Below are 21,934 nucleotides of genomic sequence, written 5' to 3'. Positions count from 1 at the left end.
TATAAAGTCTTCCTCTCTCCCTACAACTGTCCTACTTTCCAAAGAGGACTATGTTTAACATTTTTTGGTTTTGGTTCTTGTGGTGATTAGCTTGGAAATTCTAAACCACTGCTGTTCAATAGAAACATAATGTGAACCATGTTTAATCTATCTAGTAGCCACATTTTAAAAAGTAAAAAGAAACAGGTGAAAATAATGTTAATGATACATTTTATGTAATCTCATTTATCCACAATGTTATTATTTCACATATAGTCAACATTAAAAAATGAATATTTTAAATTCTATGTTTTATCTTATCTGTATTTTATACTTATAGCACATATTAATTCAGATTAGTTACATTTCAAGTGTTCAATGGCCACATGTGGTTAGTGGCTATCATACTGGACAGTGAAGATCTAGATAATATGCTAAATAAATCAAATTTTTTGTTTAGAAATTTTAAACAGTATTTGCTAATTTCCTGCCAAAAAGATGAAGAATTTAACATCTTGTGCTACCCATTCTATCTTACAAATCTCATTAAATATGTATTTTTAGGTCTCCAGTTAGTCTTCTTTATTATTTTGAAAACTATACCTACTCTTCTTTTCTTACACTTGTATTAGACAATATCCTTTGAATTCCAGCTATGCAAGGTGTGGAAACTAATATTCCCTCACTTCTCTCCACCTCTCCCACTATGCCTCCAAACTTTTGTCAAGCTATATCATTACTTTTAAATTGTTAAGGTTCATAACCTTTTTATTCTGTTCTATCACTTCAATAAATTTAATTTTCTTGTCTTGTTTTAGGTCTCTAGAAATGTAAAACATGTGACAGTATTTGAAATATTAGGAGTTTGGCAATTGCTTTGTACAATCAAGCAGTGTGATTGAACCCTTTGGAAGTACAATCTCCCACTCTCAATCTGTGCTACTTAAAGAAGAAACGTTCTGAATATTAAGGACAAATAAATTCTCATTTCCTGTATTCTATCAGTTTCTCAGAATTGTGCTTCAGTTTAGTTTGTTTCATATGAGGATCATGGCTCATTATTCAATGTTGTGGTTTTTCTTGAATTCTCTTATTGCCTTTCATTTACCTTGTTAACTAAGATATACACTGGCCATTTTATTTTTAGATCATCGTGACTTTTCATCATACCACTTAACATAGGAAGGTGACTGTCTTCTTAAAGACTGTCTCTGGTAGCTCACTAAGTTCCTTTTCTAATTTGAATTTATTGCCTTCTATGTCTGCTGCTGAGCTATGATTCTGGGATTTAATTTCATTTCTCTATTGGCTAAATTTGCAGTTTCTTACATGCCAAGTATTTCCCTTTCACCAAACACAATAATTTATTGAATTATATTCTCTAGTAACTTTTAAAAAAACATACACAAGAGAAATAAACTTTCTGAAGCTTTGCATGTCTGAAAATGGCTTTATTTTCCATTTACACTCGACTGGCACATTTTAATTTTCCAAGAAACATTAGATATCTATAATAGCCTTTTATGCTATAAATGCACATTAGTATGTCTATACCCTGTGGAAATTAAAATCCAAGTGAATCAGTAATTACACAATTATGGGATGAAATAAATTCTTGGACTTCTCTCCATTAGAGTCCCCACAGTGAAGCAATATTCTACACTTTACCTTTAGCCACTGTTTTGTACCAGTTGGGAAATCAAAACTTTCATTAAACCAGCCTTCCTGGTAGATACTTGGAAGAATTACAACACTCTTTAGCATGTTTAGAAATGTCCTTATTCCTGCCCACATTTTACAGAGATATAACCACGTGGTAGGTGCCTTTGGGACTTTTGAAATACATTCTGTGAAAGAGAAGAAATGCAAACATGTTGGCAAAACTGATTATTTTCATTGTGGATCTCATGCTTGCTTTGGCCATTTTTGTTATCTTTTATTTAATGGCTGCCACTGGTATTTTCATCTCGGTCATTTTCTATATTTTCAAAGGGGAGATGGAAAAAAACTTTGACTTCAGCAAGCGCCGAATCAGGGCGCTGGATTCTAGCAATGCTATTGAGGAGCCTTTGGCAGGTGGCGCAGAGAAAGTCAGCTCCAAGCTGCTTCCTGTCCATTTTCCAGCTATAGGAGAAGGGTCCTTCCTGCCCAAGGAGAGTGGTCCCGTCTTCTAAAGAGCAAGGAGCTCTCTGAGGTGGAGGAGGCATGTGAAGACTTCCCAGAACACTGCACACGCCTGACTGAGAGGTACTTTTTAAGGTGAGCATATTGGACATTGACCTTCATTTTCCTTCTTAATACAAGTAAAATGCATTCTTGAGATGAGAAGAGAAAAACAAATTATTTTAATCGCTGCCTTCTAGTTTTCAAAATTGGAGTTGTCATACTCTATAAATACTACAAAAGTTTTTGTTTTTAGCTGAGTCTCAATTACCCAGCAAACCAAGGAATCCTACATATGTTATTTTCTCTCCCAAGTACTGATCAGACAAAGGGCAAAAGAGGATGAAACTTCGGTTTTAATCTTCTCTAGCAGTTTGGTTAAAAAGTTTGGTAGAAGAGAAAGTTTGAGAAAATGGATGCTTTGATCATCCCTATTCTATTTCACAGCTTTGGTTCAGTGGAAGCAAATCAGTTTTGCCTTGGTTTTTGACAGAAACAATGGCTACCATAGGTTCCTGTGTTTGGGTTTTTGTGGTATAAATCCATATATTTTATGGTATTTGCATATTTGTTTGTTTTCAGAAGGTTCTGGTAAGTTGATTTAATTTTAGCAGTTGTGATTACAGCTTCTTAAAACCAAGTCCTTGTTTTCATATTTCATTTCCATTGCCTTGTAGACTTCTGACTTCTTAACTTTTTAAAAGTATTTCTTCCAAACAAACTGAAAAATCATTTCAGCCTAAATGTCAGACAACACTTAAATGAATTCCTTACAAAATGTAGCAAAATCATACTCAATAAAAGAAAAATAATAGGCTTAGCCTCAAAGGCCATAAATGCATAAACTTTTAGAAAAAAAAATTGCTTTAGTATAATAATGTTATCCATAGATCAGTCATGCTGCTTATTGGAGAGTACAATAGCTCCTCCACAGAAGAAACTGGTTAAATGTGGTCGAATGAGTACAGATGGTTGTAAGGGATTTTAAAATCATCTCCACTGCATCGTTTCCAGGTTTATGCACAGAAGTAGAGGGGCTGACCTACCTGGTGGGATGGGGGACGCACAACCGAAGAATACCTTATAAACAATTGCCCAGGCCGGGCGCGGTGGCTCACGCCTGTAATCCCAGCACTTTGAGAGGCTGAGGCGGGTGGATCATGAGGTCAGGAGATCGAGACCATCCTGGCTAACACGGTGAAATCCCGTCTCTACTAAAAATACAAAAAATTAGCCAGGTGTGGTGGTGGGTGCCTGTAGTCCCAGCTACTCGGGAGGCTGAGGCAGGAGAATAGTGTGAACCCAGGAGGCAGAGTTTGCAGTAAGCCGAGATCGCACCACTGCACTCCAGCCTGGGCGACAGAGTGAGACTCCATTCCCCCCCAAAAAAAGAAAAAGAAAAAAAAATTGCCCTTAATTGCTGATTACCTGCATGGAATTTACAATTATGGAAGCAGTATTCAATGAAATGGTTTTTCAGTTCTAAGAAAACTTGGCTACCATGCAAATATCATGAAAGAGGCACCCAGAGTATGTTTCTGTTTGTCTTTAAATCTTGCCATTAATTCACTCCACAACATATGTAGAGGGTCTAGAGGGATGAGGAATAACTAAGGTAAATTTTGATTCAGAGGAGCCAGAAGCATAGGTCCTGCATGTGAGGCACTGGTGAAGTCAGGTATCCCGGGGAAGAACTAAGGGGCAGGGGTAAGGAAGAGGAGGGTGGAAAAGAGACACAGTGTGAATGTAGGATGTGATGAAATTGAAGCATACCAAGGCGAACATTCACTTTTGCCTTGTGTAAGCTTTTAGATACTGAAGAAAACTCTACACTCTACTGTGCTAACATTCACTGGGGATGGGCCATGGTTGGACCCCAACAAAGATTTCTTGTGTGGTCTTGGCCATTTGCCCCAGAGTTCTCTTGTTTATCTCCTATGTTTTCCTAATGTAAAGGATTAGGGTTGATGGCAATGATTTGATAAGAAAGGAAATCAAAAATGCTTTATGTTTTGAACATCTTCTGAAGCTGGCCCTCAAATTCCACCACACTCCTGTCTTATACCTGGCTTCGGAGGACCTGCTGGCCCTGCAAGGCGTTTAAGTTTTTGTAACCTGCCAGGTTCCTCCAGCTCCACTTGAGTTACTTTTGCATCCAAAGCTGTCTTTCTCTTAGCTTTTATTTGGGTTCCAGAAAGGTAAGTTTAGTACTGCTAACTTATAAATTCAGTTAGGTGAAAATTCATTTCTAATACTTATTACTTATCAGTGATTCAACCAGGGAACCCAGGTACCTTTTGGCTCTATTTTTTAGACTACGCCAGCCCACTCTTAAAATTCAAAGGGGTCTTGGGAGTCATTTAGTACACTTCTCATCCAATATTATGAAGTATCTTCTATAGGACGCTTGTCCAACCCACGGTCTGTGGGCTGCCTGTGGCCCAGAACGACTTTGAATGTGGTCCAACATAAATTCATAAACTTTCTTAAAACACTACGAATTTTTTTTTTTTGTAATTTTTGCTCATCAGTTAGCATTAGCGTTAGTGTATTTTATGTGCTAGGGTTAGTGTATTTTATGTGCTAGCATTAGTATTAATGTATTTCATGTGTGGCCCGAGACAATTCTTATTTTTCCAGTGTGGCCCAGGGAAGCCAAAAGATTGGGAACCGCTCTTCCATAATATCCCTGAAAAATAGTTGTCCAACTTCTGCTTAGCCATACTGCACGAGATGGAATTTTTTCCCTCACACGGCAGTGTGTTGTTAAGTTCTTTATAACATACAGTGGAAATCTGAGTCTTCACATTGTCCTATTTTTACTCTGTTAAGCAATCCAGAAAACAGTTGACTAAGTACAGTGACTTCACTGGAACCACAAACTCTAAGAAGAAAGATCAGCTTCTCCTTTTATAAATTTCCTGCCTTCTACTCAAAGCGTTGAATAATGTTGCCTTTTTCAGTGCAAATAACCCATTTAAGATCATAATAGTAAGATAAATCTAGAATTTATTGTGTACATTATTAGAAAATGTTTGTCTTTTCTGACTTCTTGTACATATTTGTTAATCTGGAATTTTGAAATTCATTTCTTCAAAGCTTCCTCAAGTCTGGGAGTGTTGCCAATTTGCATGGAAGAACAACATTTTATGACTGCATTCATAACGATTAAAATGTAATTCTAATGCACTGACCCAATTTCACAGCACATCAAAAATTTAATTCAACCCAAAATGACTCTCACAGATGTCTGATAATTTTCCAGTGGATGTTATTTGTAAGGTCAGATAAATTTGAGCATTTTAGAAAATTGTCAATCTTGCCAATACAATTTTTTTGTGAATACAGCAACAGGAATACCACCAGTAGCAAGCTATGCTAATCTTTACAGAATGAAGCCCCTTTCATCAAAGGTGGCTGAGAGTGGAGAAAATTGGGAAAGAGTCCAGCCACTGCATTTCTGGTGGGTTCAGCTAAAGGGGCCCTGGGGCTGCAGTAAGGAAGTCCCCATGTTCAGGATCCTCATGGCTTTATTAGTAGGTATGGGGGAGTCAGAGTGTTAGAAGCCAAAGATTTTCTGAATGTGGCACATATACTATGCAGCCATAAAAAATGATAAGTTCATGTCCTTTGTAGGGACATGGATGAAGCTGGAAACCATCATTCTCAGCAAACTATCGCAAGGACGGAAAACCAAACACCGCATGTTCTCACTCATAGGTGGGAATTGAACAATGAGAACACTTGGACACAGGAAGGGGAACATCACACACCAGGGCTTGTCGTGGGATGGGGGGAGGGACAGCATTAGGAGATAAACCTAATGTAATGTAAATGACAAGTTAATGGGTGCAGCACACCAACATGGCACATGTATACATATGTAACAAACCTGCACGTTGTGCACTTGTACCCTAAAATTTAAAGTATAATTAAAAAAAAAGAAAAAAAAAAGAAGCCAAAGATTTTCTGGCTTTGTGGAAGCCTGAGGGTGAGCAAGCTTCTAGAAGACAAAGAGAAAGTCAGTTCCTGGAATGCATATCTACAGTCCCTTTTTTGTTTCTGCCTCTGGTGACATTTCTAACAATATACAGTTGGCTCTCTCTATCTATGGGTTCCACATTCATTAATTCAACCAACCATGTATGAAAAAATATTCAAAAAAATCTAAAAAGAACAATACAAAAAATAATGCAAATTTTAAAAATATAGTATAACAACTACTTACATAGCATTTATACTGTATTAGCTTAAAGTATACAGGAGGAGATTACTTAAAGTATACAGGAGGATGTGCATAGATTAAATGCAAATACTATGCCATTTTACATAAAGAACTGAAGTATCCTTAGATTTTGGCAACACTGGGGAACCTGGAGCCGATCCCCCATGAATACAGAGGGATAACAGTAAAAGCGTTTGGATCTGGGAGTCTCTTTAGGATCTGGACCACACCACTTACTGGCCGTTTATTTGTATCAAGTCACTGCCTCCTTTGGCCTCTTCTTCTCCATCTGAAAAGAAGGACATACAAAACTAATGCCTCGTAAGGCCCCTTAAGGCCTAAACTACTGTAAATGTTATAAAACAAAACGAGTTTAAAAGTGAGATGCCAGCCGGGCGCGGTGGCTCACGCCTATAATCCCAGCACTTTGGGAGGCCGAGGGGGGCAGATCACGAGGTCAGGAATTCGAGACCATCCTTGTCAACATGGTGAAACCCTGTCTCTACTAAAAATACAAAAATTAGCTGGGCATGGTGGTGTGCACCTGTAATCCCAGCTACTCGGGAGGCTGAGGCAGGAGAATTGCTTGAACCTGAGAGGGGGAGGTTGCAGTGAGCCGAGATTGCGCCACTGCACTCACTCCAGCCTGGGCAACGGGGAGAAACAAAAGTAAGACGCCTGGTCGGCCAAGATGGCAATTTACACAGATGGTTTCTCATCATCTGTCACTATACTTTGCTAATACCTGGGAGATGCATGAGTTGTGGGAACCCCCAAGGGAAAAGGTGAGAGTTTTCAGGAGCCCTTATAGGACTAAGGGTAAATTCTCAGAATAAATTTCCTTGGGGACCCGACATTTATCTTCATGTCCCTCTTGCACTACCTGCTCACAATTAAAGTACAACATGATATGTATACCTGCATCCCACAGGTATCCATTGTCCTCTTAGTTCAGACAGGCTATCATCTAAACGTCTAAACCCAAGCATTTTTGTTCTATGTACAAGCAAAGTATCTGTTTTATACTCAGTATTAATCATTTAGATTATTTTGCCTCCCAAGATATCAATTTGTTCAACTATAAAATGAATATATGGTGTAAAAGTATTTACCATCAAATAGTCCCACCTGAGTTAATATTATTTTAAGGGTATTATTGAGTAGCTACTCTTTGCTATTAACTCTACCAGGTGGTTTGGCAAAACAAAGACACATAACACATAGATGTAGACCTCAAAAGAGTTCTCATTTTATTTCCATTTGAAAGCATCCATGAACCAAACATGAATTAGAAATCTCAGGCAAAGTAATTAACCAAACAAATAAAATGTAACACTTTTTCAAAAGTTAAAGTTTCAATAAAGTCCCAGAGTTTGCCAGCTTTAATTTTGTTTATTTTTAATATTCTGTGTTTTGAATGAGAAAATCAAGCCAGGCAATCTAATTGTTTTGCATTGTAAATCATCTTATTTGACTTATAAGACAGAATTTGCTAAAAGTAAATGAACTATTTGTCACTCGTTTCTTGGGTATGACAACAAAAACACAGGGAAAAAAAGGAATTTTTTTCAAAATTAAAAACTTCTTTTTATCAAAGGACACAAGTAACAGAGTGAAAAGGCAACCCACATTATAGTAGAAAAGATTTGCAAATCATATGTCGAACAAGGGGTTAATATCCAAAATATATAAAGAACTCCTACAACTCAACAATAACAAAAATTAAAAACCTGATTAAAAAATGGTCAAAGGCTTTCAATAGATATGTCTTCAAAGAAGATACACAAATGGACAATATGACATGAAAAAATGCTCAATAAAAACCACAATGAGATATTACCTCATACCCATTACAGTGGTTACTATTTTTAAAGAGAAGTAGAAAATAAGTTTTGTTGAGAATGGGAGAAATTGGAACTCTTGTGTATATAAAATGTGCAGCCACTATGGAAAAGAGCATGGTGGTTCCACAAAAATTAAAAAGTAGAGTATGTGATTCAGCAGTTCCACTTCTGGGTATGTACCAAAAAGAATTGAAAGCAGAGTCTCAAATACATATTGTATACCAAAGTTGATAGCAACATTACTCACAATAGCCAAAAGGCAGAAGAAATTAAAGTGTCCATTGATGAACAAATATATAAACAAAATATAGTGTATTTATTCAATGAAATATTATTTGGCCTTAAAGAAGGAAATTCTTACACATGCCACAACATGGATAAATCTTGAAGACTTTTTTTTCTTTTTTTGAGACGGAGTCTCGCTCTGTCACCCAGGCTGGAGTGCAGTGGTGTGATCTCGGCTCATTGCAACCCTCGGCCTCCCAGTTTCAAGCTGAAAACTAAGACATAAACAATACATTTGTCTAGGCCTACACAGGGTCAGGATCATCAATATCACTGTTTTCCACCTGCACACTGGAAGATATTCAGGGACAATAACACGTATGGAGCTGTCATTTTCCATCGTAACTATGTCTACTTCTGGATACTTCCTGAAGGACTTGCCTGAAGATGTTTTACAATTGACTTTTTGTTTAATATGTAGAAGGAGCATACCCTACAGTAACAATAAAAACTCTAGTATAGTAAATACATAAATCAGTAACATTTATTATTATTATACATTATTATGTACTGCACACAACTGTATGTGCTATGCTTTCATATGACCGACAGCACAGTAGCTTTGTTTCCACCAGCATTACCACAAACAACATAAGTAATGCATTGTACTGTGATGTTGTGATGGTTATGATTTCACTAGACAATAGGAATTTTTAAGCTTCATTTTGATCTTATGGGACCACCGTTATATATGTGGTTGCTGACTAAAACATTGTTATGCAGTTTTGAAATTACATAACTGTAATTTGTCTAGATTATAGTCCCTATAGATTCTAGTTTTTTTCTAGTGTTTTACTTACTTAATTTATTTTGTCTTTAGCTAGTAGTCAGTTGTCATTAAGAATAAAGCAAAAATTTTCATTTGTAAATGGCTAATGGCATTCCTATATTAATTCTTGTCCTTAGAGACCATTGACTGAAATAGATTATAATAAATATGATCAATTAGCTAATCATTTAATGAATCATTCGGGACACAGTAATTGTTTCAAAATTTCCATTGCATAATACCACCTAATAGATATTGACCACAAAAGAAATATCTCATTGAATCAAGTAATTTTTTCCTCATTTTTATTATACGTGATAATTATCTCAATAAATATCTCAAGACTTACTAAAATTCAATCAAGTAGCCCTGTTAAAATACTTAGGATTGCTAAAATTCTCCTTTTCATTTTATGTGTGAATGGTTTGCTAAAAAGAAAAGAAATAAATGATTGAGACATATATCCTGGATTTATTTTTCATCTTGAATTTTGATCTTTAGCAATTTTATTTAATAGCATCTCTGTGAAACCCCATGATTTCATGTCATTGGTAGTTTTGACAAGTTCAAAAGGGCCAATCACAGATTTATTTTAAAACAAGATTTAGGCTGGGTGCAGTGGCTCATGCCTGTAATCCCAGTACTTTGGGAGGCCGAGGCGGGCGGATCATTTGAGGTCAGGAGTTCAAGACCACCCTGGCCCACATGATGAAATCCTGTCTCTACTAAAAATACAAGAATTAGCTGGGTGTGGTGGCACGTGCCTGTAGTCTCAGCTACTCGGGAGGTTGAGGCAGGAAAATCACTTGAACCCAGGAGGTGGTGGTTGCAGTGAGCTGAGATCACACCATTGCGCTCCAGCCTGGGTGACAGAGTGAGACTGTCTCAAAACAAAAACAACAACAACAACAACAAAAAACAAGACTATGTTTCTGAAGTAAGCCTGCCAAATTTAGGCAATGTATTTGGAAAGACTTTTTATTTCTAGGTGTTATATTCCTTACAGCTAGATTCATTTAACTGGAGAGTACTTACAGTATGATCGAGAAAAATAATACAAACATAACTGCTGTGGAATCATGGAACTGTGTTTATATATCACAGATCTCAGAGATATAAATTAATCATTCAGTGAAAAATACCATCCCTGAAAATGGACATGACTATAAAAAAAAATGAGCTGCTATATATAAAATCCATCTTTTTTAAATGTATTAGTGTTTTATAAACACTAATATAAAATACAAATGCGAATAAATATAAATTTTCTCCAACAATTTTGTCTTTAGTTTGAAAGGTATAGTCTTTTGCAAAGTTCATAAATTGGTATGTAAACATTTTCAGTTATCCTAGGGCGGAGATCGTCTTGAAACTTCAAAGTGAACATATTGACATAGGTCACAGAACAACACATTATAATAAGAGCCCCAAATGAATTGCCACACAGCAGACTTCATTCCATCTTTTTTACATGATGAAATAGTCTTCCTGTTAATGAAAAATGCTCCAGGCCCTGAGAAGGCCTGGGCTGCATGAGTCAGGGAGAGGGTAGCATGAAGACAAAAGGATTCTAATTCCAAGTAGTAGCATATGGAGCGCCCATTGCCAAAGGGTTTCAGTTCCTCAATCATCTGTGGTCTTGATAATGTGACTGTACAACTAACTCCTCCCTGCAGAGGATGGTGGCATCTGTTTCTCCACCTTTTGAATCTGGGCTGGCCTTTGGACTTGGCGAGGCCAATAGAGATTTGAGCCTGGGTCTCAAGGGACCCAGCTTGAGATTGGCCAGGGTCTCAAGGGACCTGGCACTTCTGCTCCCTTTCTGTTGGAGTCCTGCCAGCATCTTGGGAACAATTTCCAGAAGATTGCTAGAGGATGGGAGCACAAGAAGAGCAGATCTCAAACATCCCAGGGGAGGCCAGCCTGGACCAGCTACAGCCACCTGTCTCCCAAACATGGAGAGAGGCCCCGAGTTTAACAGAGCTGCATATCTGACCCACAGTGAGCCACATATGCATGAGGGAGTCCAGGTGAGATCACAAGACATCCAGCTGACCCATAAGCTTATAAGCAGTAATATCTACTTATCATTCTTAGCTACTGCTTTTGAGTTGTGCCTACTCATGCTGGGGGTGCAGTGTTTTTTAGAATATTTCAGTGCTTTCTAAAAAATTTTTAATTTTTCCCCCCACAGAAACTGCTATTTTCATGCTAGATTTAATCAAACTTACAGTGGTTTTGTAGTTATGAGATAATTCATTGGCTTAAGCACATTTATAGAAACTCCTATAAAATGTGTTTGAATTAAGAAAGCAAATCAATTTCTTGTCTTGTTGTCCTATACCTTAGACTAGCTAACTAGTAAATTTGTACATAGTAAAAAGTAAGTAGTGAAAAAAGGTATAAGTAAGAAGTAGTAAAAATAAAGTAGCAAAATATTTTGTTCAAATAGCACTGCCAATACCAAAAGCGGGAGTCCAAATGAAAAAAAATGACTAAAATGAATATTAGTTTGCAGATTTAAAAGCTAGTTCAACTGAACATATAGTATTGAAAGCAGAAAAGATGTCAAGATGACAGAACTAAGTCTAAATATAACTTTGCTCTCAAACATGTCAAGGTATACATTAAAATGAATAAAAAATTTTCACAAATTAAATTAAAAAGTAGCTCGGGAGGCTGAAGCAGGAGAATGACGTGAACCTGGGAGGCAGAGCTTGCAGTGAGCCGAGATTGCGCCACTGCACTCCAGACGGGGACACAGAGCGAGACTCCATCTCAAAAAAAAAAAAAAAAAATGTAGCAAACACATATCCTATAAAACACGGATAATATAGAGAAATTCTGAAAGGGTAAAAACTTTCAAAGCTTAAACAAATCCAGACCAGGAAAATATTAATACAAATTTGAAAGTATGATACTAATGTCAGAGAAGTTTGAATTCAAGGAAGAGTCTAAAAGAGTTTAAACACATAAAGATGAAACATTTATAACATGCATTTACTTAAATGATAAGGTAGCAATAAATAACATAGCAAAAACAATGACAAAACCATAAATTTCAAGAAATGCTAGGAAAAAAGATACAGATAAGAAAAAATTTGAAATTCTGAACAAAATAATTGAAGCTAAAGTAATAAAAATATATTAAATTCTATAATCTTATAGAATATACTTCACTTTAATCACTTACATTTATAAAGCAATTGGCTGTATATTAGGGGAAAAGCAGAAATAGTACAGACTACATTCTTGATACACACACACAAACACATACAAAACATAAAAGTAATAACAAAAATCAGGGAGAAAAACTACAACCACTCTGAAATTTGCAATTTTCTTCCCATAAATGTCAGAGATCAAAGAAGTAATCAAAATTATAATTGCAAAGTATTTAGAAATTATTATAATTAAAACAATAAATATTAGAAATTAAAAGCAGAGAAAAATACATAGCCTTGTATATCTATATAACTAGCAGGAAAGAATAAAAACAAAAGAATTGAGCTACTCAAGACCAAAAGTTAGAAAATAATAACAAAATAAACCTAAAAAAAGGAAGAAAATAATAAAGATAAAAGCAAAATTAATCAGGAAACAGAAAGTGGGTAAATAGATTGAAAATAAGCAACCAAGGGCAGATTAGTAACTATAAGTAACTTGCTAATGAACCTAGTCACCAAAAGGAGAAAACACAATATTAAAATTTGAAAATGAAGAGTAACCAAAAACAGAGAGGAACCTAAAACTACCCAAAGAAAGTATGTGGCACACTACAAATAAATTGGAAATTTTTCCTGATATTGAGGATTGTATTGAAAAACAGAATTCCCAGGATTGACCCCAGTCACAGAATGTAACACATATTTACACATTCGCTTCCTAGAAGCAATCACAAGAAATTGATACCACTTACCTCTTTGGGAAAGAAACTTGGCAGGGGAAGGAGAGAAGTTCCTTTTTCATTTCATTCCTTTCTGAGCTGTCTGTATGTCCAAATTTGATTTTTTTAAATATAGGCTTATTGGGATATTAGATTATGTATTTATTGGTAGTAAGGCAAATGGAAAAAAAATAAAGAATAGTGGCTCACACCTGTAATTCCAGCACTTTGGGAGGCCAAGGCAGGCAGATCACAAGGTCAGGAGATCGAGACCATCCTGGCTAACAGTGAAACCCCATCTCTACTAAAAATACAACAACAACAAAAAAATCAGCCGGGTGTGGTGGCGGGCGCCTGTAGTCCCAGCTACTCGGGAAGCTGAGGCAGGAGAATCGCTTGAATCCAGGAGGCAGAGGTTGCCATGAGCCGAGATTGTGCCACTGCACTCCAGCCTGGGTGACAGAGTGAGACTCTGCCTCAAAATAAATAAATAAATAAATAAATAAGAAGAATAAAGGGCACAATCATGAGTAGAACACAAAGGCTGATGATCAAGGAGTCAAGCCAGAGTGATGACGGGTGGAGATTGGAAGAAACAGACCCAGAGACCTTGTGGCAACATCTGTTTCTACACCTGCCTGGCTACCCGACAGACTATCACTCATAGTTGTAAAGTATACCATGTTGGTATATTTATTTGTTTTTCAATATTTACTTAGATTTATTTTGGAAAAATATTCAATATATCCAGCTATTTAACAAAATTGAGAATTAAAACTATTTGATTTGGTGCTATTTTTGGACATGCATATTACACCAACAGAATAGCTGCTGATGCAAACCTGTTTGTTCCCTCTAGACAAGGAGATTAGAAAGGGTAGGTAGGTTCCTCCTTAAGAAAGAAGCAAGTAACTGGAAATACAATTTGTTTTGTTTCTTGTATTTGAAAGTGCAGTTTAAACAAGCCAAATAGATACCATATGGCCTTCAGTAATTTGACACTGAAGAACAATGCATGATTTGTATTCTATTTCCAACTACTGCACAGTGAGTGTGCTGTGATACCATGTTTTTAAATTCCTCTCTGCCTTTGCCCTTGCTGTCTCTTAGAGGCAGGACATTTATTTATTCACTAATTCATTTCTTCTCTTTTTTATCCAGTGAACTCTAAAACAGATTCAAACTAAAAATAAATAAATAAGTTCAAACGAAAATTTCTCCTTTTTAGTGACCTCACTGAAACTGTGTCATTATCTGGGGTAAATACCCAAGGTTTATCTCTCCGCCAAGAAGATTAAGGACATGGACACACAGGGCGAGGGAGTTTAGGAGTTGAGGTTTACTAGCTAAAAGAAAGAGAAAAGAGAATAGCTCTCTCCCTCGTGAGAGAGGGGCTCCCGAAAGGGAAAAACCAGCCTGTGGCATACTGCACCAGATTTTGTAGGCAGGCTTGAGGAGGCAGTGTCTGATTTACTAGGGCCCACAGATTAGTTGGACCAGATGTGATGTTTATATAGCGCACGGGGAAGGCTGGCCACCCCACCCTAATCTTATTATGCAAATGGATTTTTCACTTGGCCGGGGCCATCTTGTCTGCACCTTACTGTACACGTAGCTGGCAAAAGAAGGGAGCATGGAGTCGGCATTTTGCACATGCCTAGTCCTAGGTAGCCTTTTCCTCTTGGCACAACTGCTGGCATTCACCTGTGCAAGCTTCCAGCTTGCTTGTCTATGTCTGCAGCTCTATTTTACAGGCTGCTCTTTGGTAGAAAAGAAAATGATCTGGGGGCTGCTTTTCATTAAAAGGAAAACTTTACCAAGGACTCTCGTACCCTCACTGTCTGCCTAAATAATTTTTTTTAACTCCTATGTCATCACCACCTCTGTGAGTTAATATTGTTTTGTTCATACCCTCAAGTATAGCACTATTTTGTATTGTGATAGTATATATAGCCCTGACTCCCCCACTAAACCCCAAACTTCACAAGGTCAGGGCCATGTTTCATTGTTTTAGAAATCTGTAACACCTAGCACGTTATAGATTATTTTTAAATGTTAAGAGAATTGCATTAAAAATTAAATACTTAAATATTTTTAGATCAAAACATCAAGGTTAATATCTTTGTAAAGGGAATAGTGTTCTATTATGAGTGGTAATTAGATTTTCCCATTAAGTTTGATTGAAGAACGCCAGTTTCACAATGCAGAGTACTAACCACTGTATGATCACAGCTGAAGGAAGCCAGTTTCAAATACCACAGGTCATCCATCATTTTATCTAGCACATGGATATATATGACCACATTCGGGTTCCCAATAAGTAATTAGAGAAACAGAAGCATTTAATGTTGCCAAAAAAAGAATTGTAACATGGCCATGCTGATCTGTTTGTCTGTCATGATAACTAATGCAACTTTTTTTGATAACCAATAGGAATAATGAATTCCCTACAAGTACATAGTACTTAAAATAATATTTTAATAACCTACTTCAACATGAATTTTCAGTCCTCTTGGATGGCTAACAAAATGATCCCCTCCCCAAAATTGCATCATGTATTTGTTCATTTATCTTTTCAATCAATAGTCATCAGGTGCATGTCAATTTAGTAGACACTATGCTAGAGACACTTACACAGCATAGGCGAGTGTTAAAAAGTAAAAATACTTTATGCATTCATCTCTTCCTCACTGCACTGCCTTGACCCCACACAAGAAAGGGTGTAGCAGTTTCTCTCGGGTTTTCCTTATAGCTTCTCCAACAGATAAGAATATTTTATTTCATTTAATTTCATTTTAAATTTATTACTTCATGAAAATGAGATAAAATTTGCCTCATTATCATAAGAAATATGGAAATGAATACTGGACATTTTCTAAGCACATGCATAGTACAGTGAACTCACTGCTTCCACTCTGTGTTTCTCAAAGATGGAGGAATTAGTGAGGCCTGTCCATCAGTGCCTGCCATGGGGAAGGTGAGGGGCAGGGTTCAGGCCTCACATTTAGAGCAGGCCTCATCCTGTTCCAGATGTAATCTCCACATACATTCACATGCAGCCACAGCAGGAAGTTGCAGGGTTGAAATATAATACCACTTGAATCCTTGAAAATAAACACTAAAAATATATCCAAATGTTTAACCCAGTTTGGTCATTTTTTCAGTCTGTTTTCTTCATTTTGGTTACTTCTTAATTTTGTTTAAGGCTCTCACTAAATTATTTGAATCATGATCCTGGCTCAGTATTCTTATTTTCTCATTTTTCTCAATTCCTGATTCAAGTGCCTTATTTCCTAAAACCTTAAAAGTCAAAGATCTCTGGAGGGGCAGGTGGGGGTGAGGGGAGAAAGACAATATATAGAACTCTCAAATATGTCTTTCAAAAGAGTGCCATAAAAAGCTTTTAAGACAGTATTTATTTACTTACAATTTATGCCCCTCAAATCAAAGAAAACACAGTATAGTGTCTCTTCCCTCAATGTTATTGTCCCCCTTCCCTTCCAAATGGCATTAATTTAAAATGAAAAAATAGGGTAGAATTCCATGTTCTTGCTTCTTCCCGACTTGGTACCATAATACGCACGCTCCTCCTCCCCACCAAATTCATGCCTTTTATCAATCTCATAGGCATAATTACAAGGAGAAAATTTCATTTTAATTGTATTCATTTTATTTTAGAAAGGAGACTGAAACTCTGTAGGATTTATAAAAATATTTACAAAGCTATGAAGTAGGTGCTTAAGTAAACTAATTTCACCAGTTCTCTTTATACTTTTTAAAATTTGAAAGTAGTAAAAAATATAAAAATAAAAACGTGCTATATTCTCACATTAAAAAAAAATCCTATGAAAGAGAGAACTCAAAAATTTGTTCTCTAATCCTTTGCCCTTGAGGTCACCACTGTTCAGAGCTTGATATTTGTTCTTCCCAAGTTTTTCTTAGACTTATTGTGAAATATGTAAGTGCTTATCTTATAAAAATGGTATTGAGCACAGGGCTTATCCTTCCTTCTCTGGTACCTGAGGAGATTTGGGCAGGTGGAGAGACGGGTGTATGAGGAGGACCTGATAAGGAAGTGGTTGGGCTCTGAATTGGTTGGTTTGCATTTGAAAGGTTTGCTAGCAGAGAGTTGTTGACTTACTATTTCTAGGAATTAGTGAACCCTGTGAGGCAGGAGCAAGGCCCTGGATGTCAAGCCTTCAGAATACAGAAAATCAAAAGACACAAGGCTAATACACCCTCATACCTGCTTTTTTAATTTAAAGAAACCCAGAGAATTTGCTTAAGCGTTTCAAGCTAACAAACATTTTATTCGTGTGGCATAAATAATATATGAACAGACTTTTATGAGTAATATAACATCTGCAGCTCTTAGAAAATAAAACATAGTTAATTAAGGATGGCATGAATTATGTAATCATTACTTTTATGTTTTGTTCTTTCTAGGTCATTCAAACTGTCATCTACACATGAATAACAATGAAATTCTCATAAAGAAGCAGAAATACCCAGGAGGCATGAAGAGTCATCATACTTCAAAAGTGCATGTATTAGTACTTCATGACCTCAGGAAAAGTAGACCCCATAATTCTTAAAAGCTCAACCTTGGAGAGGAGAAACATGATGTTTGATGACATAGCACTGAAATATCCTTGGAGCTTGAGATGTCGAGAGCCATCAAAATGTTCTCAAGAATTAAATTGAAAAATGTTGCTTCAAAATGTCTTAGCCAACCAAATACAAACATTTTTGTCATTGTGACAAAAAAAAAGCTCGCCAATTGCCTTTGCTAGTCTCAGCACAGCCCAAGAGGAGCATCCTTCATGAGCCAACTGAAAAACAGTGTGTAGTCTATGCTTCTGACCAGATGGGCATCTCTTGTCACCATAACATTATGTATTAGGACTTCATGTATTATGTATTATGTCAACACTTTATTCATTATGCTGATCATACTCTGTATTTCACTTGCTCTGGTTATTTGTAAAGCTTTTCCTATTTCATCATTAGATTATCCTTAAATTTTAGCAACTGCATTTTAGTCACTCTGTAATCTTAATAGTGCCTGCCCAAGTGACATATTAATAAGCATTTTTTCTGAATCAGTAACCACCCCCAAAAAAACCTGCAGCCATAGTTGTAAATACTGTACATTCCAAAGAAAAGTGGAAATGAATGAAGGACCAATTTTGAGGAAGAATTAGAGTTCTCAAAAATTCAACAAGTATAATCAATAAGTTTTTTAAAATTTAACAAATTCAACAAGTATGTCAACAAGTATTCAAAAAGTTAGAGTTATAAACATTTGTTCAAAATTTTACACATGGTTAATACCTTCAGAGCAGTTAGCAGCAAGATTCTCATTTTTAAACCTTTACCCCTTTGTTCATTTTAAGGCAAGATGGAGACCTTGTTGATGTCAGAACAATTGGTCCAGGGGTGTGTGAGGAGCCACTATGAAGGGAGAAACAGGGAAATGTGGACCCAAGCAGCATAGTGTTCCCCAGAAAGTTGGGTTGGACACAAGGGTGTACATGCAGGAAAAAGTAATACCAAGAAGATGTGTTAATCTAAACAATGCTGTAAGCAAATGAGACACAGTTCTCCAGGGGACACTCTGAGAAACTATGCAGAATACGCTTCAAAATTGTCCACCAGAAGGACAAATGAGAGAAGGGATGATCCATTGGCTCTCTTCTACCACTGGTCATGTTGGCCCGGAAGGTGTTCACGACCTTGGACTTCAAAGAGTGCACCTGCTTCAGAATGGCTGAGTAGTTTGCAGAAGGCATCTTAACAGATGGTAACAGAGAAGCAAGAGATAAGCGCTGCAGCTGATGCAAGGTGCTGGCAGTGACACTATCACAAAGCTGGTTGCTGTAAAAATGTGGCCAAGAGGATGTGAGCTACAACACAAGAGGGGTTCGACATCAATTCTCAGAAGCACATGAGTCTGATGCAAATCTATTGTTCTTGAAATAATGAGCACAGGACCATATTCATCCCTTCTGGATGATAAGTGAGTCACTTGAAACAATTATTTTGATAATTATCAATTATCCATTTCATTTTAATGCATTTTTTATTCTTCTTTCAATAATAGCAACAATTACAACAGTTAAACCTTATCTACATAATTCAGACAAAAGTCAGCATTGTAGTTTCCTCCTAATTAAATAGATATTTAATGCTAGTTTTCCATTGCATGAAAATTAAAACAGAAAAGCCTTTAGAATCTTATTGCTTCCTCTTATTTAAAAACATTTAATATTTCTATGATTTATTCATGTTGTGGCATGTATCAGTACTTTAATCCTTTTTATAGCTAATATTCTATTTTATGGATATACCACATTTTGTTTGTTCATTCATTAATTGATGGGCATTTGGGTTGTTTCCCTTTTTTGACTATTCTGAATAAAGCTGCTATGAACACTCATATAGAAATTTTTGTGTGAACATATGTTTTCAATTTTCTTGGGTATATATATACCTGGGGATGGGAATTGCTAGATAATATGATAGCTCTATGTTTAAATTTTTGAGAAACTGCAAGACTGTTTTCCAAAATGGGTGCACTATTATACATTCCCATCAGCAATGTCTAAGGGTTCCAACTTTTCCACATCCTCACCAACACCTGGTATTGTCCATGTTTTTGATTCTAGCCATCCTCATGAGTATGAAGTAATATTTCAATGTAACTCTGACTTGCATTTCTCTCATGACTAATAATGTTGAGATTTTTTTTCATGTGTTATTGGTCATTTATATATTTCTTTGGATAAGTATTCAAATCTTTTGTTTATTTTTAATTGAGTCACTTGTCTTTTATTGATGAGTTGTAAGAGTCCTTTATATATTCTGGATACTGTAACTTTATTGGATATATGATTTGCAAATATTTTCTCCCAATCTGTGGGTTTTTACTTCTTGATAGTATTCTTTATAACACAAAAGTTTTTTTAAAATGTTGTCCCGTTTATCTATTTTCTCTTTGGTTACTTGTATTTAGGTATTATATTTAAGAGGTATTATATTAAGAGGACCTAATCCAAGGTCACAAAGACTACTGCTATGTTTTTGGCTAAGAATTTTATAATTTTACCTTTTCTATTTAGGTCTTTGGTCCACTTTGAGTGAATTTTTTTGTATAAGATGTGAGGTAGAGGTCCCACTTTATTATTTTGCATGTAGATATCCAGTTGTCCCTGTATCATTTACTGAAAAGACTCTTCTTTTCCCCATTAGATGGTCTTGCAACCTTGTTAAAATTCAACTGACCGTAAGTGTATTGGTTTATTTCTGCACACTCATTAGATTCCATTGACCTATATCTCTATCCTTATGCCAGTACCACACTGTTTTGTTTACTGTAGCTTTGTGGTAAATTTTGAACTCTAAAGTGTTAGTTCTCTAACTTTGTTGTTTTTCAAGAGTGTTTTGACTCTTCTTACTGCATCCCTTGCATTTCCATATGGATTTTATAATCAGCTATGTCAACTTCTGCAAGAAAGACAGCTAGGATTTTGATAAGGATTGTGTTGAATCTGTAGTCCAATTTTGGGACTACTACCATGTTAACATCATCTTCCCATCAATGCACGTGGAATAGCTTTCCATTTATTGGGTCTTCCTCAATTTCTGTCAACAATGATTTGTAGTTTTCAGTTACAAGTCTTGCACTTCTTTTATTAAACTTTTTCCAAATATTTATTCTTCTTAATTATATAATTCTCATAATTAATAAAATTCTGAAATTTTCTTAATTTCATTTTTGTGGCCATGCACTTTAAAACTTGCCTTTTACCAAGACTTCCAGATGATTCTTATGAACGTTAAGTTTGCGAAGTGCTTCTCTATTGACAAACTGAACTCACGTGACATTCTACACAGCACTGGCAAATTCTGTCCCGTAACTCCGCTAGCTCTCCAACAAGAAGTGACTTGAGGCAGCCCAAGGATACTACTTAACACAGTGAATTAAATGTTTTTAAATAAGAGGAAGCAATAAGATTCTAAAGGCTTTTCTGTTTTAATTTTCATGCAATGGAAAACTGGTACTAAATATCTAATTAGGAGGAAACTACAATGCTGACTTTTGTCTGAATTATGTAGATAAGTGAGTCATTTGAAACAATTATTTTGATAATTGTCAATTATCCATTTCATTTTAATGCATTTTTTATTCTTTTTTCAATAATAGCAACAATTACAACAGTTAAACCTTATAATGAATATGTTTCCTAAACCCTGTTCTACTTTCTGTTTCCAGATCTGACACCAATTACCTTTCTGATTTTGGACAAACCACTTAATATTTGTAACTTACAATTACTTCAACTGAATAGTAAAAGAATTGGACTAGATTTCTCCAACATCTCTCTCTTTTGGCTTTATGTTAGATAATGCTAAATTTTCATCATATCCAAACATGCCATATAATTTTATGAACTGTTATAGAGTCAGTCATAAGCAATATAAAGTATGATTCTGAATAAAGGCAGTGAAGTCTCATTTTTCATACATAATTACAGAAGCAGATCAAATTCAATAAAGCATTTATCGTTATGACAATATATTCTCTTAACTTGCAATGTGGTTTTGGGAAACAATGAAACAAATTAAACAAATGCATGATTCCTTAAATTTAGTTGACACGGGATTTAGTTACATGTTAAGACTCTCTTGGCCGGGCGCGGTGGCTCACGCTTGTAATCCCAGCACTTTGGGAGGCCGAGGCGGGCGGATCACGAGGTCAGGAGATCGAGACCACGGTGAAA

General features: G+C 36.1%; 1 long non-coding RNA gene across 1 annotated transcript; it reads left to right on the top strand.

Moving 5' to 3' along the window:
* The first annotated feature begins 1,973 nt into the window (after positions 1-1,973).
* Positions 1,974-19,598, top strand: LOC129474736 (uncharacterized). The gene is made up of 2 exons (XR_008654624.2): positions 1,974-2,238; positions 17,598-19,598. It is a non-coding gene; the product is annotated as an uncharacterized lncRNA (long non-coding RNA).
* Positions 19,599-21,934: the final 2,336 nt, after the last annotated feature.

This window comes from Symphalangus syndactylus, chromosome 24 (genome assembly GCF_028878055.3).
Source record: "Symphalangus syndactylus isolate Jambi chromosome 24, NHGRI_mSymSyn1-v2.1_pri, whole genome shotgun sequence".
In the NCBI taxonomy this organism is placed as follows: domain Eukaryota; kingdom Metazoa; phylum Chordata; class Mammalia; order Primates; family Hylobatidae; genus Symphalangus; species Symphalangus syndactylus.
The sequence above is the reverse complement of the archived record's forward strand: the minus strand, read 5'-3'. Positions and strand labels throughout refer to the sequence as shown.